General features: G+C 36.7%; 1 non-coding gene across 1 annotated transcript; it reads left to right on the top strand.

The window, feature by feature from the left end:
* Positions 1 to 2,655: 2,655 nt before the first annotated feature.
* On the top strand, positions 2,656 to 2,762 carry LOC114394360. Its single transcript, XR_003662759.1, has one exon. It is a non-coding gene; the product is annotated as a small nucleolar RNA R71 (small nucleolar RNA).
* Positions 2,763 to 17,464: the final 14,702 nt, after the last annotated feature.

The following is a 17,464-nucleotide window of genomic DNA, read 5'->3' as shown; positions in this document are numbered from 1 at the left end:
TTCTAATGAGTTTACTATTTCTATTTCTCCTAGTGTTCAACCCTTATTGCAGGAATTTAAAAATGTCTTTCCTAAGGAGATTCTTCATGGACTGCCAACTTCAAGAGGCATAGAACATCAAGTTGATCTCCTTCTCGGAGCTTCATTGCCTAACAGGTCAACTTACAAAAGCAAGCCCCAAGAGACTCAACATAAGGATGCACAAGCCAAAGTTGAGTATGTGAAAAAATTGTATGACCAAGTGAAGGTGCAAATTGCAAAGAAGAATGAAAGCTATGCCAAGCAAGCCCACAAGAAAAGGAAGGAAGTGGTACTTGAACCCGATGATGATCCTGGACATTTGAGGACAAATGTTTTCCAAGAAGGAGGAAATGATGAGAATCATGAAATTGGCCAAATACAGGCTAAAGGCCCAAGTGGAGAAGGACGAAGGCCCAAGTGGAGAAGGACAAAGCCCCCGAGTGGAGAAGGATGAAGGCCCAGAGGCAGAGACACTATCAAGACTTTTAATTGTTACTGAAGGTCCAAACTAATTTGAAGGCCCAAGTTAAATATGTTTTTTAGTTATAATTTTTATTTATTGTAATTTTGGCCCAAACTGTTTAGAAGGCCCATGTCTATTTTTATCTTTTGTTCAGATACACTATAAGTATTGGTTTTCGTTTTCAATAAAAAAAAACTTTTGGCATTTGATAAAATTTGGTGAGAGTTTCTCTCTGGGTTCCTTGTTGAACCAATTATCAGACTTATCAAGGTAATCCTCGTGGCGTCTACCCTGACTTATCTTCCTTCACCGGAAGTGGCGTCTATCCTGACTTATCTTCCTTCACTGGAAGTGGCGTCATCCAAATCTCTGTAACCTGTATCAAGCGATCCGCCCCATAAGGTTCACATCAGAATAATCCTCAGATGGATGTTTCATGGGATCAAGGATGTTAAAATGAACAACAATATCACCAAATTCCATAGACAATGTGCCAGCATAAACATTTATCTTGGTTTGAGCTGTTTTCATAAAAGGCCTGCCTAAAATAATTGGAACTGAACCATGGGAAAATCCCTCTTCCATATTAAGAACATAAAAATCAACAGGAAAAATAAGTTCACCAACCCGAACCAGCACATCCTCTATGAAACCTGCGGGGTAAGCAACACTTCTATTTACCAAATGAATCACCACATCTGTAGATTGCAAAGGTCCAAGAGGTAAAGAATTGAAAATGGACAGAGGCATGACACTAACTGATGCTCTTAGATCTAGCATGGCATTCTCAAATTTATTGTTCCCAATAATGCAAGGTATACAGAAAGTACATGGGTCCTTACATTTCTCAGGAATGTGAGGAACAAATTTACCTATCAATGTTGACACATTTCTGCCCATGCTAATCCGTTCATTGCCTTTGAGCTTCCTTTTGTGGGTGCACAACTCCTTTAGAAACTTGGCATATCTTGGAATTTGATTGATGGCATCTAGCAGAGGTATGTTCACCTCTACTTTCCTGAAGGTCTCCAAGATCTCCTTTTCCGCTTCTTCCATCTTTTTGTTTGGAATTGCTCTATGTGGGAATGGAAGAGGGATATGAGGCTGCCGTAAGTCAGAATTACTAGAAGAAGGTCCACCTGCATGAAAATTTTTGTTAGGAAGCTTTCTCTTTTGTGCAACTATCTCATCCTCTTTTTTCAGGTGCAGAATGAAGCTTGACAGGTTCAGGTGCAGAATGAAGCTTGACAGGTTCAGGTGCAGGTGCTGCTACTGGTGGAGGCACTTGAATTTGGTTGCCAAACCTCAAGGTGATGGCACTCACATTTTTCGGATTCTACACAGTTTGTGAAGGCAATTTGTCATAATTTTGGGACTGAGCTTGGTTCAACTGAGTAGCCATCTGCCCCATCTGATTTGTTAGACTCTGAATGGAAGCTCTTGTCTCTTGCTGAAATTGCATATTCTGGATGGTCATTTGCCTCACTAACTCTTCTAAGGAAGGTTGAGGAGGGGCCTCAGTTGCTTGTTGTCTTTGTTGTTGCTGCTGCTGTTGTTGTTGTTGCTGCATTGGAGGAGGAACATATGGCTTGCTTGGACCAGCAACATTCTGAAAAGGAGGGATAGACTATTGTTGTTGTGGAGGGCTTGTCCATTTTAGATTTAGATGATTCCTCCAACCTGGATTGTATCTGTTGCTTAAAAGGTCATAATTATTTTGCTGTTGTTGGTTTTGCTGCTGTGGAGGTCTATTATAAATGTTTGTAGCATAAGCTTCAGGTTTCTCATTGACTCCAGATTGCTGCAAAGAAGGACAAAGATCTAAATGGTGATCTGCAGAAGAACATAGACCACAAACTCTTGCAACAGGTGTAGATTTCTGATTCATGGCAAGCTGAGTTACTAGGTTGACCAAGGCATCAAGTTTTCCTTCAAGCTTTTTATTTTCAGTAGATGAAGATGAATCCGTGGCCACCTCATGGACTCCTCTAAGAACAATAGCATCATTTCTTGCACTGAATTGTTGGGAGTTGGAAGCCATCTTCTCAATTAAATTCCTAGCCTTGGCAAGGGTCATATCACCAAGAGCTTCACCACTGGCAGCATCAATCATACTCCTCTCCACGTTGCTAAGTCCGTCATAGAAATATTGAAGAAGAAGTTGCTCAGAAATCTGGTGGTGAGGGCAGCTTGCACACAATTTCTTGAATCTTTCCCAGTACTCATACAAGCTTTCTCCACTAAGTTGCCTGATGCCTGAAATGTCTTTTCTGATGGCAGTGATCTAGATGCAAGGAAGAATTTCTCTGAGAACACCCTCTTAAGGTCATCCCAGCTGAAAATAGACCTGGGAGCAAGGTAGTATAGCCAATCTTTTGCCACTCCCTCCAGAGAATGAGGAAAAGCCTTTAGAAAGATATGATCTTCTTGGACATCCGGGGGCTTCATGGTGGAACAAACAATATGGAACTCCTTAAGATGCTTATGAGGATCTTCACCTGCAAGACCATGGAACTTGGGCAACAAATGTATTAGTTCAGTCTTGAGAATATATGGAACACCCTCATCAGGATATTGAATGCGCAAGCTTTCATAAGTAAAATCAGGTGCCGCCATCTCCCTAAGAGTCCTCTCACAAGGTGGAGGTTGAGCCATGTTCTCAGTATAAAAATTAGTAGTGGAATGTTCAAAATCAGAATCACCCTCAACAGAATGCTCAGAATGCTCACAATGCACAGAATGACCAGGATGGACACTATGTCTAACTAATCTATGAAAGGTTCTATCTATTTCAGGATCAAAGGGTTGTAAATCACTTGGATTGCCCCTAGTCATGCACTATATGCAGCAAATAATGTATTTCTCAACAAGCACCTAACAAGGGGGTAAAACTACAGCTATACTCAAACGATATCAAAATGAGCTGAAATTTTGTGAGGAACACCCTAAAATCATGAAAAGATAGCAAAAAAAATTTCAAACAAAAATTCAAAGTCTAACTATGAAAACTACCTAAGCAAAGTTTAGAAAAATAGAACAATAAAACTTGAAAAAAAACTAGTAAACAAGAGATTTTGGCTAGTTAGAGACCTCAACCGAGCTCCGCTGAGTTGCCACAATATGGGAAATTTTTTTCTACCCCAAATACATATATAATAATAGTTATTCTGATACCTGGAGCAAAAGTTATGGCCATTTGAAGTTTTGCTAAACACAAGTTCTCAATTTTTTTTGAATCTCTCAAATCCAACCACACCAAGTGTTCCTGGTATTTTTCACACAAAATATGAATCAAAAGAACCTATCACACAAAAATTCAGCCAAAAATAACAACCCTAACCATCAAAACAAAAATCACCAATTAAATTGTAAACAGTCGTCGCTAATTCAGTCGCTAATGTAATGCTGTGTGAACAGTAACACATAATCAGTCTCTAATTTCGTCGATAAGCACTATTCATAGCAAAACATAAAACTGAAATAGGGGAAACACTTAACAAGGGGTACTACTAAATTGCAAAACAGGACATCAAATAAAACAGAACAACGCACTAACACAACATACTAATACCACACTAACACGACATGAACACACTAAACAAAAGAAGTAAACGTAAAACAACTAAACATAAAACACGAATCACTAGCTATTATGAACCTTTGGACCACTGCTCCCCGGCAACGGCGCCAAATTTGATCGAGGTCGTACCCGAATCAAATAAACATTAAAAATACAGTATCTAGGAAGTGATCCTAGGTCGTCTCCCAAAGAGCAATGGTCAACCAAACGTTTAGAACAGATAGTAATAAAACAGTAACGAATTGGGGGGGGGGGGTTGTTTGTCTTTGTAAATTAAACAGTGAGCAACAAAATATCAGAATTAAAACACATTGTTTCCCCTTGATTCACAAGCAAGTCTCTTATCTAGGTTACGAGAAATTATCCTTTATCAGTTCAACCACTTAATCCAACCCTAAATTAAATTACTAAGCGAAATTTAACATAAGGCATTCATTATGTGATTAAGCAACACATACACCAATAATCATGAACGATCATTAAGCATGAACGTAAATTAAGCGTAGAGACAATTAATTTAGCACTAAGCATGCATGGATTAATAGCAACAAATGCAGAGTAATTGGTGAAGAGGAAAAACTAATCAAAATTCAATAGTAATAATAAAACCTCAAAGAGAGTTGTGCTTGATCCTCAAGAGAAAACAACACTAGAGACTTAGCCTTCCATTAATCAATAGAAAACGAAGAAAACTAGAATTACTCTCCTAAAACGAAAAAGAGACTAAAACGAATTGAGAGTAGCACTCTAAAACTAAAAAGAAAAAGAGAGAGAGAGAGAGCCCTAAAACTAGAACCTTGGTGATGTTATATAGTTCTCAGCCCCAAAGCTTACAAATCTGTTTTAAGTCCAAGCCCATAAATAAAATAAAATCTAGATAAGATAAGATAAGACAAAATCTAGATGAAATAAAATCTAGATAAGATAAGATAAGATCTAGATGAAATAATATCTAGATGAGATAAAATCTAGATAAGATAAGATTTGGTAGAATAAAATAGTCTGCTCTCTTCAAGTCCAAGCCCAATTCTGGATTCAAGCCCAATTGCTTATAATTCTCCTGAAATTAAATTAAAAACACAAAATTAGTTCAATAGGCCCAAATGATAAAACTACATAATTAATTTGACAATTAAGGCTAATCAGTAATTAAAATGGTGACAATAGGGTTAAGAAATAGGAGAAAATGATGACACATTGTATCCTCGGGCAAACGGAAGTTGAGGAATCTTTGCTGGGATTATGGCTACCATTGCATTATTGAGTAGATATGGGAGTAAGTCGGCATACGACACTGGAATTAGGATGAATTCTACAGGCTTATTTTCTAGGAAATTCCCTCACTGGTTGGTGTTTTGGTTCGTATTAAAGGTGGTTTTTGGCCTCAGATGTGCAACAAGTAGGTTTTGTGGCTGATTTAGGGGCGGCCTTTGTGGATGATTGGGTGTTCTTGGCTGGTAGGGTGGTGAGTAATGAGAAGGACTAATATTGGTTGAGTATTGATATTGTTGAGCCTAGTGGGAAATTTGGCCATGTCGGGAAAATGATAGTCTCCACCTCTTTCAATGGCCCTCAGCCTTTCTTCTATATGATCAAATTTTCCCCTTTCCACCATGGCAGGAGGCAGTCTTCCCACCTCAAAATGCAAGGGTTGTCGTTGTGGTTGTGGGCGATACTAAGGGCCCCCCAAAGTGTTTGGCAAGGGTACGACACCAAATGCTTGCCCCCTAGTGGCATATCCGAGGTGAGGCTCGAAGTCGACTAGAGTGCGGTCTCGCGGTACTTCATGTGTCTCCCCCATGGGTTGAGGGACCTGCGCATGACCAAATTGGGGTTGTTGGCTCTCAATGGGTATGGGAGCGGAGTTATCAACATTCTAATCGGGAGTGTGTGCAACATTGGGTGGTGTATAGTTGGGAGGCAAGCCATATGGTGGGAAGGAATGCTTGTTCTAAACTTGCACAAAATGGGGGTCGCCTCCCTGCCCTACCATATCTGAGACTGGAGGATTTACTTGATTGAGGCCAGATGGGTGAGTCGGGTCCTCCTCAGTGGCGGTACTTGCGGAAACGATTGCATCCGTGTTGACCTCCATCATTTTTTTCATACTCATCATGGCTTCCATCATTGTGGTCATATGCTCTTGCACCTCCTCTATTTCGCTCATCACTCTAGCTTTGGCACGTGTTCGATAAGGGCACCGTAAAACGCATTGTTTCCTTTTGATTACAGTTTTGATTTCAAGGAAAGAATGCAATGAGAAATGAAACCAATGTGAAAAGAAAAATAAGCATGGATGCATGATATATTGTTGAAGTATTACACAAGACATTTAGTAGAACATAGGGTCAAATCAATTCAAATTTTCATTGAAACAACATTGTTCATTACATCTTGTCAGACTCAAAGTGCAACTGGATATAAAACATAGACATCAACAGTCCCTAATTTTTGTAAATTATTTAGCTCAATCATGTGTTGGCAGTAGACAGAGAAGCTATGTAAACTCGATCCATCTTCTGCCCTAACTTTTGCAAGCTGGTTACTTCCATACTTGACCTTGACTCGATAAAAACCTTTTCTTAAAAGCATGTGCTTGGTTCGATCCCATAATCCACGGAATAGAAATTTTGATAGTCAATACTTCGACAACCTATCATAGAGATGAATGATTAGGGCATACTTATGCTATGCATGACAAATGTGATTGAGATCGACATGAGACGCCTGAAGAACCATCCTTTCCTAGTTAACAATGCATTAGGTACCATGTTGACGTGATTTTCAATCATTTTTCAAAAGAAATGAGTGTATAATCCCATCATGGTTTGTTTATAGCTATCTTCATGGTACCCAACACATGTAACTAAGAAGGTGGTGTAAACTTCACGCTTCATTGTGACTTTCTTTTTGTTTTTTGTTTTTGTTTTTTTCGTGAGGAAAATGCAAGGCATGAGCAACTATGTGTTAGGATCATGTATGAATGAACATAACATGCGAACGATGAAAATAGAATGTATGCAATTGGCAGAACAAAAGCATGCTAAATGAAGATGTATGATAATGGGATGACTTATGCAAATGCAATGCATGAATATGATAAATGATAAATGCAGGAATGATATATCCATTTATGATGTTATAAAGATATACATGATTTGATCAAGGAAACAAAACATAGTGAGTTTGTTCCATGTCCCTAATTTAGGAACCCTATGGAAAGGATAAAAAAGTTCACTATCCAGTGACAACTCCCAAGGGTGGTTTTATGTATCTTTAATGGTTTCTAAAGATATCATCCTCTTTGGTAACAACATTGTGGCGGTAGGGACTACCAGCAAAAATGCATTATCAAAAGAGGAAAACTCTAGATGAGGCTTCACTATTATCAAGCAAGTCAGAGACCCAGCATGACCAAAGATCGGCCTCCACTCCCTATGTCTCACACAGACCCGGGTATAGGGCCTAATATCTCAACGTGTGTGCAAAGCTGTAGGTGCCATGTGTGTATAGAACAAAAATGGACAAAACAAAAGATAAAAGGGAAAATAGCACACATAAATGTAATAGATAGACAAACACACACCAAACACAATAACATAGCAAAGGTTATACACAAATATGGACAAAACAAAATATAAAAGGGAAAATCACACACTAATCGAATGACTTAACTCTCTAACAAGTCCCCAGTGGAGTCGCCATCTGTCACAACCTATCCTTCGACGAGAGGGTGAGGGGAAAAGCAAAGGTGTCTTCTTAAAAAGAAAACGCGTGGGAGTCGTCAACAACATTTATTTAAGGAAAACGTTAGAAAAACCAAAAAGAGGTCTGCGAATTTTGAAAATAAGGGTGAGGGAGTTGTTTACGCATGGGGAAGGTATTAGCACCCCACGCGCCCGTCACAAGGGATGGTAGCCTTTAATCGAGTGTGCACAATGTGACTTCAAAATTATTTATTTTTCCTTTTTATATTTTTTTTTGGGATCGACAAGGGGACTGCACTTGCTACTACGTATCCTCAGGTGCGATGAGGAATTCAGACCTACGTAGTTCTTTAAGTTTGAATGTTTATGTGTTGAGTTGATTTTATGTTTTTGAAAGATTCATTTTAATTAAAAGCAAAAAGGTCGTTAAGGCGTTGGACCTTGAAATGATCTCGAGTGACTTTTTGATGGAGAGAAGTTCAGTTATGAGTTGGTTTTATTTTGATTTTGTTTATTAACCTTCGATCTCTTTAAAGACAACCTTATGAAACTAGTGATCGGTTAAGATTAAACTTTACAAAAAAAAAAATGAGATTACCGATGATAAATGGAGAAGATGAATATGCACATAATAACAAAGGGGGACCCCTAAGGGTACATAGATTACATTAAATCCTTAAAAACAAAACTTAACGACTGTCGCATGAAGAACACAGAACAAGAAATGACGTAGAGAATGATCACCGTCGTGATTCGGTAGCGCCTCGGCTTCCTTTCCTCTTCTTTCTTTTTCTTCTTTCTCTCTTTCTTCTTCTTCTCTCTCAATTCTCTCAAGTGCTGACCCTTTGAACCCCTTAAACCCCCCCTAGCATGCCTATTTTTAGGAGAAAACCCACCTTGGGGCGGTTGAAGCTCGGCCAACTGAGCTGGTTGCATAGCCATGAAGCCATTTCATGGCCCAAGCGAGTCAGATGCTAGCCTGGGCGAGCTGGGGTCTAGGAAAATTTTAAAAATGATGCTTTTGCCCCCTTCCTTGGTATCCTTTTGTATTCTTAATCAAAACACTGAGTGATTCCTTGCTTCGTGCAGTAACTGGTGTCGAACACTGTAATTTAACTAGCAAGAATCAAAATATCAGTGAATAATAGTCCCCAGATGAAATTAGGTTCTGACAATCCCTAAATGTGTAATTCACAAACAAATGTGTCCCTTAAAGATTAAAATACAAAATTTAGTCCTCGAAAGTGTAAAAAGTGCGACAAATATATTCGGTCGTTAACTTTCATCTGTCATTGTTAATAAAATAGCCTACATGGCACAGATGGACGAATTTGTCAATGAAATGATTGCCAACATGGCCATGCTGACTAGATTGGATGAAAATGTCAATAAGTGATTATTGATATGTTGGCAATCATTTTCGTCCAATCTAGTTGGCATGGTCATATTGGCAATCATTTCAATGACAAATTCATTCCTTTGTGCCATGTAGGCTATTTTATGAACGGTGGCGGATGGAAGTTAACGACCGAATATATTTGTTGCACATTTTACACTTTCAGGAACTAAATTTTGTATTTTCATTTTTCAGGGACGCATATGTCAGCGAATTACACATACAGGGACAAAAATGGCTATTTACCTAATGGTAATAATACATTAATCAACCGCCTCTACCACCCTTCTTAACACAACTATTGATAATCTTCACCGCATCTATACCAAAGGTGGAGGGGACATGATCAATGGACATGCCTGTCACAGGCAGGTGCAATAGACAAACAAATAATCCAGAGTGATAGTCATTTCTCCGAAAAAAAGGTGGAAGGAAGACATCTCTTGGTGTCACTTCTCCATAAAGGAATTCACAAAGCCCTTGTTTGTGGCATGATACCGCAAAGTAACAAGGTCTTAATACCCAAACCACTCCACATAAGCCTTCACCTGCATATGAGTAGGGAGTGGTAGCATTTGGGCACTATGGCTAACAACCTTTAGCTCTAACTGCTCATGATGGATCCAAACATGACAAACATAGTGTGAATGTATGTATACATAATTTTGATGATGCCAAAGAAGAATCAAACAAGGTTGCTTCAAAGGATAAGCATTGCTTCAAGATTAATAAAGATTGCTTCAACAAACAAAGCCTTGCTTTAAGATTTCTTTAAGATCAAGCCTTGCCACAAAACAAAGTGTTTCCAAGACATTCAAGGCTCTGGTAATCGATTATCAGGCAGTGTAATTGATTACTAGAAGACAAGTTTGAAAAATAGCTGTTAAAAAGGGTTTTGAATTTGAATTTTGAACCTGTAATCGATTACCAGATGTTTGTAATCGATTACCAGCAACGGAACTCTTGAAATTCAAATTCAAAAGTCATGACCCTTTAAAAATATAACTGTGTAATCGATTACTAGAAACCTGTAATCGATTACCAGTGAAAAAATTCAGAAAAGGCTTTTTGAAAAGACACATCTCTTTAAACCATTTTGGAAAGGCATGAAGGGCCTATATATATGTGTGTCTAATTTCTAAAAGCAAGAGAGAGATATTCCAAGAGAACTTCATTGCCAAATGCTCTCTCAACAACTCTTGGGCAAACACTTGCAAATCCATTAAGAGTTCATCCATGAACTTCAATTGTAATATTCTTCTCTTAAAGAGAGAATTCTTCTTCTTCTTCTTCTTATTCAAAGAGATTGATTAAGGGACCGAGGGTCTCTTAAGTTGTAAGGATTCCTAAACAAAAGGGATGGGGTTGTCCCTGTGTGGTTCAGACTTTGTAAAAGAATTTTTACAAAGAGAGTGGAAAATCTCAAGTGGGTTGCTTGAGGACTGGACGTAGGCACGGGAAGTGGCCGAACCAGTATAAATCGAGTTTGCATTTCTCTCTTCCCTTATCTCATTTATATTATTGCAATCAATTTTGTCTTGCATGTTTAAAGAACATTATTAAATTGATTGCTACTTCTACTTTTGCATTCTAAGCATATCATTTAGAAGGGGGTTAAAAGTTTGTTAGTGGGAAATTAATTCACCCCTTCTTAAGATAACTGAGGCCATTTGTCCAACACATAGTGGTCCCTATAATTGATCAACTGAACCTCCTCTAAATCGAGGTCCAATGGTCCTATTAGCAGCTAGCCCTAGCCTTGGCGATTGTAACACCCTTAATTGTTCACTTCTCGATGGCTCTCGTACTACAACACTTCACACGATGGCACTTCACTCAACTTATCGTTGGTCGAAATCCTCCACCGGTCAGAATCCTCTGTAGGTAGCCCTTTCTAAGACCTTGACAATCATAATAGAAACAAACATAATAATAATGATAATATTGATTATCAATCATAATTTGTCTGTCACAATAAAAATTATCCATAATAAACATTGTACCAGTTTACCAAAATAAACATTGTAATAGTGTACCAATCATTACAAAAATTTTCAAATTATAATAATTAGTCACAATTTACTATAAATAAAATATAAATATATCACATATTTCACTTCTTTGAATCTTGGCTATTTTATTAATGGTGACAGATGGAAGTTAACAGTCAGATATATTTGTTGCACTTTTTGCACTTTCGGAGACTAAATTTTGTATTTTCATCTTTTAGGGACGCATTTGTCAGCGAGTTACACATTCAGGGACAAAAGTGGCTATTTACACATTCCTATTCCTAGAGAGTGGGAAGAAGAAAAGTCATGAGAATATTATATAACAAATATGTCTCTATGTTAACAATTAGAGATGATCAAGCTAGCAATCATTTCAGTGATAAATCCATCCCTTTATGCCACGTAGACTATTTTATTAACGAGGACAAACAAAAGTTAACGGCTGGATATATTTGTCGTACTTTTTACACTTTTGAGGACTAAATTTTGTATTTTCATCTTTCAGGGACACATTTGTCAGTGAATTATACATTTAAGGACAAAAGTTATTATTTACCCTTATCATTATTATTATCTTTTGATATAGTATGTACAATTTTTTTTTATTTTGACATATTATTATTCTTATTATTATCAAACACCATTTTTTTGCATTAAACAATTGTTTAAACAAGACGAGCCTAGTAACAACAAAAATCTCTTCAATTGATTCATAAAACAAACATCAACATTGTGGAAGCAATGTCTACCAAGATTATTTTGATGATGCCAAATAATCAAGAGTTAAGCAAGTTCCAAAGAATCAGGAGTCAAAAAGCTTCAAGAATTAAGTTTCAAAGAATCAAGATTCAAGAATAATCAAGTTTCAAGATTCAATTAAGTTTCAAGAATCAAGATTCAAGAATAATCAAGACTCAGGATTCAAGAATCAAGAGAAGACTCTATCAAGATAAGTACTAAAAAAGTTTTTCAAAACATTGAGTAGCACAATAAATTTTTCACAAAATCTTTTACCAAAGAGTTTTACTCTCTGGTAATCGATTACCAGTAGCCAGCATTGTTTTCAAAATTGATTTATAAAGCTGTAATCGATTACCATAATCATGTAATCGATTACCAATATTTTAAAACGTTAGATTTCAAATTTCAAGAGTCACAACTAGTGATAAAACATTTTCAAATCATTTTAAACTTGTGTAATCGATTACACAATACTTGTAATCGATTACCAGTGTTTCTAAATGTTTTGATTTTCAAATTTAAACATGAAGAGTCACATCTTTTGATGTGTAATCGATTACACTATAATGGTAATCGATTACCAATGATTGATTTCGAAAAATAAATTTCCAAAAGTCACAATTCTTAAAGTGACTTGTTTCTGAAGATTTTTTCAAAAGTCACAACTTTTTAAGTGACTAGTTTTCAAAAGATTCACAATTTTTAAAAGGTGACTAGTTTTAAAGAAATTGCCAAAGAGTCACAAACTTTAACTTGAGTCATCAAATGATTATAAATATGTGACCATGGCATGAATCTTTCAATCAATCTTTCAATATCTTCTTTCATTCTTTCAACACTTTCAACAGAACTTTCTAATTCATTTATCTTCATCTTTCTAAAAGTTTTTGTTCAACACTTTCTCTTCCAAGAAAAGTTCATTGTTAAAAAACTTGTGCTATTCATCTTTTTCATTCAAAGGACTAATTGAATCTAGTTTTTGTTTTTGTTCTTTACTTTCTTAACTTAGTAGTAAAAGCTTAATTGAATCTAGTAATATTAAGAAGGATAATTTTTAATTAGTCAACACACATTAATAATTAATTCAACCCCCCCTTCTTAATTATTCTGAGGCCACTTGATCCAACAAACATTGATAATACAAACTTTTCTTCTTAAAAAGCAAACAAACAATGTATGATTTTTATAAAGTAAAACATGACTACATATTTATCATGCATTAGAGCAATGATCTCATTAGTAGATCTTGGTTTCCTTGGTTTGTGCATTAGAACAAGAATTTCATCTAGAGGTCGGTCAAAAGTTGCATTCAAATCAATAAGACCGTTGCTACTAAATTATGAAAAGATGAAAAATATCTTTCCCACATCATTGTCATGTTTGAGCTTCATACACTTGTATTCAACACAACTATCATCTAAATAAAACAAGTTGACGATAAAACGAATGAGGTAAAATTCTATAACCTTCGATGACATCCATAATTGTTTTCCTTAAAGCATCAAACACTATGTCCTCGCTTATTGTGACAACTTTAGGACCTCTGGGACATTCAAACAATATCCATTCAAAAGATGAAATCAAGTCACCATCGTAATACACAACAACAGATACACTCTTCATGGTTTAAGCAATATGGTGAATCAATCAAAGATGTTAATTTGCATCAAACCCATATTGCTATTTATATTAGATGATCTACCATTCTCTCGAGATCCATACCAACGGTGGAGATCTCACCAACAATATAAACAGTTTAGATTGCATCTATATTGAATACAGTTGGTATGCGTATTAGAAAAAAAAAGTGTGCAATCACTAAATGCAGTGTTACAATGTTCAATCAACAAAAATCTAAGAATGAATATATTTTTCTTTTTTTCAATTTTTTTAAAAGACACTACAATGGAGTCTAACTTTTTTTATCACAACGAAATCCAGATTCCGTTCTATTGGGTGTAAAGAAAATAATAAAATCATAATTTTATTATTATGTCTAGGGCAATAAAAATAATATAACGAAATCTCCCGTTGTGCATGTATGCAGTAGAATCACGATCCAATTATGATAAGGGGGATACAAATTTGGTCAAGCAATGAAATCATGATTTATACATTTTATTTAACAGAATAATGATTTAGTGGGAAGGAACATTTTGAAATAAAAAAGATAATCCAAATCATAAGCATCAACAACAATTGCAATGAGGCCCATAGCAATTTCCATTCTAAATTGCAGAATCGAAAGGAGTTGCTAGGTGCACCCAGCAACATTGCTGGTGCACCCAGCAATTATGTGAATGGGCTAAATTGCCCTTCTATTAAAATTTAAAAAAAACATGCGCACCCAAAAGTCCCACCTTTCCGCCTTTCTTCATCTTTCTTCATTTTGTGTGTTCCTTCTTCCTCCGCTCTCGCAAGGTTGCTGTTGCCATTTCCATTCATTTTGGGAGCTTTTTTGGTGTCGATGCTGCGTTTCCGCCGTCGAGGTTAGTACCTCCTATCTCCCCTCCCCTTTAATGTCCAATGGTGATTTAGTTTAGGATTTTCTGGCTTTAGGGTAGAGGACTTCCATTTTTTGTGAAATTGTGGGACTTGAAACATTTTTAGCATACGGAAGAAGGTCTTCCGTATGCGTTATTGCAGATGGACCTTCTTACAGAAGAAGAAATTTAAAGTTACGGAAGAAGTTCTACGGAAGAACTTCTTCCGTAAGAAGAAATTTCTTAATACGGAAGAACTTCTTCCGTAATAGTCTAATGGAAGAACTTCTTCCGTAAGACTCTTACAAAAGAAGTTTTTCCGTATTAAGAAATTTCATATTACGGAAGAAGTTCTTCCGTAACTTGATACAGAAGAACTTCTTCCGTAAGTTTAATATAGAAGAACTTTCGTAAGAAGAAATTTCTTAATACGGAAGAAGTTATTCCGTAAAAAGAAACTTCTTCTTACGGAAGAACTTCTTCCGTAAGAAGGTTTCCATTTTTTTTAAATAGTTTAGTTATTTTTTGTATAAATATGTTTTGTATGTTTAATATATTTGTTACATTATTGTTTTATGATGTTTAATATATTTGAATAAAAATAGATATTAGAGGAGTGTTTATGTTAGGGTTAGGGTTATTGGCTAGGTTGTGGTATGTTAGTGTTTATGTTAGTGGGTAGGGTTGGCGGTTAGGGTTTATTCTAGTGCCAAGGGTTGAGCGTGGGGTTTGACTTAGGGTGTAGGGTTTTTTAGTAGTTATTGTTGATCTAATGGTTTAGTTTAGGTGTTAGGGTTTAATATGTCTGTTGGTATGTTATTGAGACTATTATAAATGGTAGATCTGTATGGGTAGGGTTAGTGGCTAGGCTTGAGCTTTGGGCTTATTATTAGTTGTTAGGTTATATATTAGTTGTGAGGGTTTAGGTTGTGGTTTAGTTGTTAGGTTATATATTGGGTTTAGTTTAGTTAGATGGGTTTTTTTTAATTGATAGCGTAGAGATTAGGCTTTGTTTACTGATTGTAATTTAGGTTAGGTGTTATGTTATATATGTTAGGGGTTAGCTTAGGGTTTAGGGTCTAGGCTTTAGATTATGTAGGGTGGGTTTAGTGTCTGGGCTTTAGTTTATGTGGGTTTTAGGTTAGGGTTTAGGTGTTAGGTGTCAGGTGTTAGTGTTTCACGATTAACTTTTGTATAGAAAAGTTTTCAAAAATGTATATATGTCTCCCAATTTATGGTTCTTTTTGGTAGGATTGTAAATATTTCTTGTTTAGTTTTTATATTTGCTCAGTAGAAGTTTTCCATATGAATTTAATGTAAATTTCACTTCAACTCCAGGTAAAAATGAGAAAATTTTGAAGGTGCAAAAGCTGCAGTCTCGCTAAGCCTCGACTGTGCGCTTAGCGAGACTCAACCGCTAAGCGAGACATCAGCCGCTTAGCGAGTGAGATGAATATTGAAGAGAATTTGCCATGTCATCACGTGCTCAGCGCGTCATCAGCTCGTTTAGCAAGAAGATTGTCTCTTCTGCGTTAGCGCGAGAATGACGCTAAGCCAAATTTCACTTACTCGCGCTAAGTGCGAAATTGGCGCTAAGCGCTCCTTTGCGGACAAAAAGCCCTTTTTAAGCCTGAATTGCAGAGAATGAGAAGAGAGGTCTGAATAGACTACATGAGCTTAGTGCTGAATGAAGAACAGAGGAAAAGCTGAGCAAGGAAGAAAAATGCCCTAACTTTTAGGTAGATTTTTGGTTTAGGAGTGATTCCTAGGTTCCTAGAGGTAGAGGAGACATCCCCACTTCTTTCTAATCTGGTATTTTCTCTGAAACCTTTCTCCTCTTTGTGAAAGGTACTCCCTTGTAATGGAGGGCTAGAATCCTTTGTTGGGAAATTCCGCTGAGTACTTGATGTAAATATTATTACTATCTATTTGAAATTGCTTTTGTGTGTTCAATGTTTCTATCTGTGCTTATGTTATGCATGCTTGTGGCTTGACCACCCATTTGTGTGTAAGGTTAGGAGCTTTAGCATCGGAAAATGTACTGCATCCTTAGAACTGGATAGGGCAGGGGTAGGTTATCGAACTGCCGGATGTTTGAACCCGGCAAGTGCACCGGATCGCGCAAGTAGTATAAAACGGTAAGAACCGAGTATCGAACTCTCGGGGAACTTGTGTTACTTGGTAAATCTATATTCAGTGAATAGGTGTCTAGTATGAAAAGATATGTGTGGACTATGAACAGGTATGTAAACTAACTATTAAAAAGGAAAATCACGTGATTAATGATGTGTAAAGACAAGTAGACAACGCGTTGGTCTTCCTATTAGGTGCCTGATGTTATAAGGATATTCTCTACTTAACAATGCTCATGTGTTCTATGGTGTCTCCTGAAATGCTAAACCCCGATTCCTCGTGATAGTCTAGCCTAATCCTGATCAAGCATCATCCTCAGATTCCTCTTGTTGGACTAAACTCGACCAGAACTGCATTAAGACAAACATACAAACAACTAGGTTACCGTACCCTGATCCCTCGTGATAATACAATAAACTAGCCCTGTCCTATCAAGTTCTAAGAATTAGACCAGTTTCCACTGTTGAATGATCCTAACAAAGCATGCATCTACGTGATCAAGGCAAAAGCACACTGAAAGCACACAACACATAAAACATCATTAAATAGATATACAGGTATTTACATCAAGTACCTACAAGGAAGAACCAACAGAGGATTTAGCTCTCCATATCTGGGAAGCTTCCTTTACAAGAAAGAGAAGAGATAAATGAAGGATTGAAGAAATACAAGTAGTGGGGATGTCTCCTCTGTTGGACAAGTGGCTTCAGAAATTTTAAGAAGGGGGGTTGAATTAAGATTTTGTTGACTATTCCTAATTGAAAATTTCCCTTTCTTTATTATTCCCTAGATTCAATTATTTCTTTGTTAAAAAGTTATTGAAATAATAAATGAAGGAAAGTAACTTAAAGGAATATAAACACAACAAAAAGTAAAAGAGATTAAGGAAATGTAAGGAAATGTAAAGACAACTAAAATTAAAAGAGTT

This window comes from Glycine soja, chromosome 17, assembly GCF_004193775.1.
Source record: "Glycine soja cultivar W05 chromosome 17, ASM419377v2, whole genome shotgun sequence".
NCBI classification, from domain to species: Eukaryota; Viridiplantae; Streptophyta; class Magnoliopsida; order Fabales; family Fabaceae; genus Glycine; species Glycine soja.
Note: the sequence above shows the minus strand (reverse complement) of the source record. Positions and strands in the feature narration are given on the sequence as shown.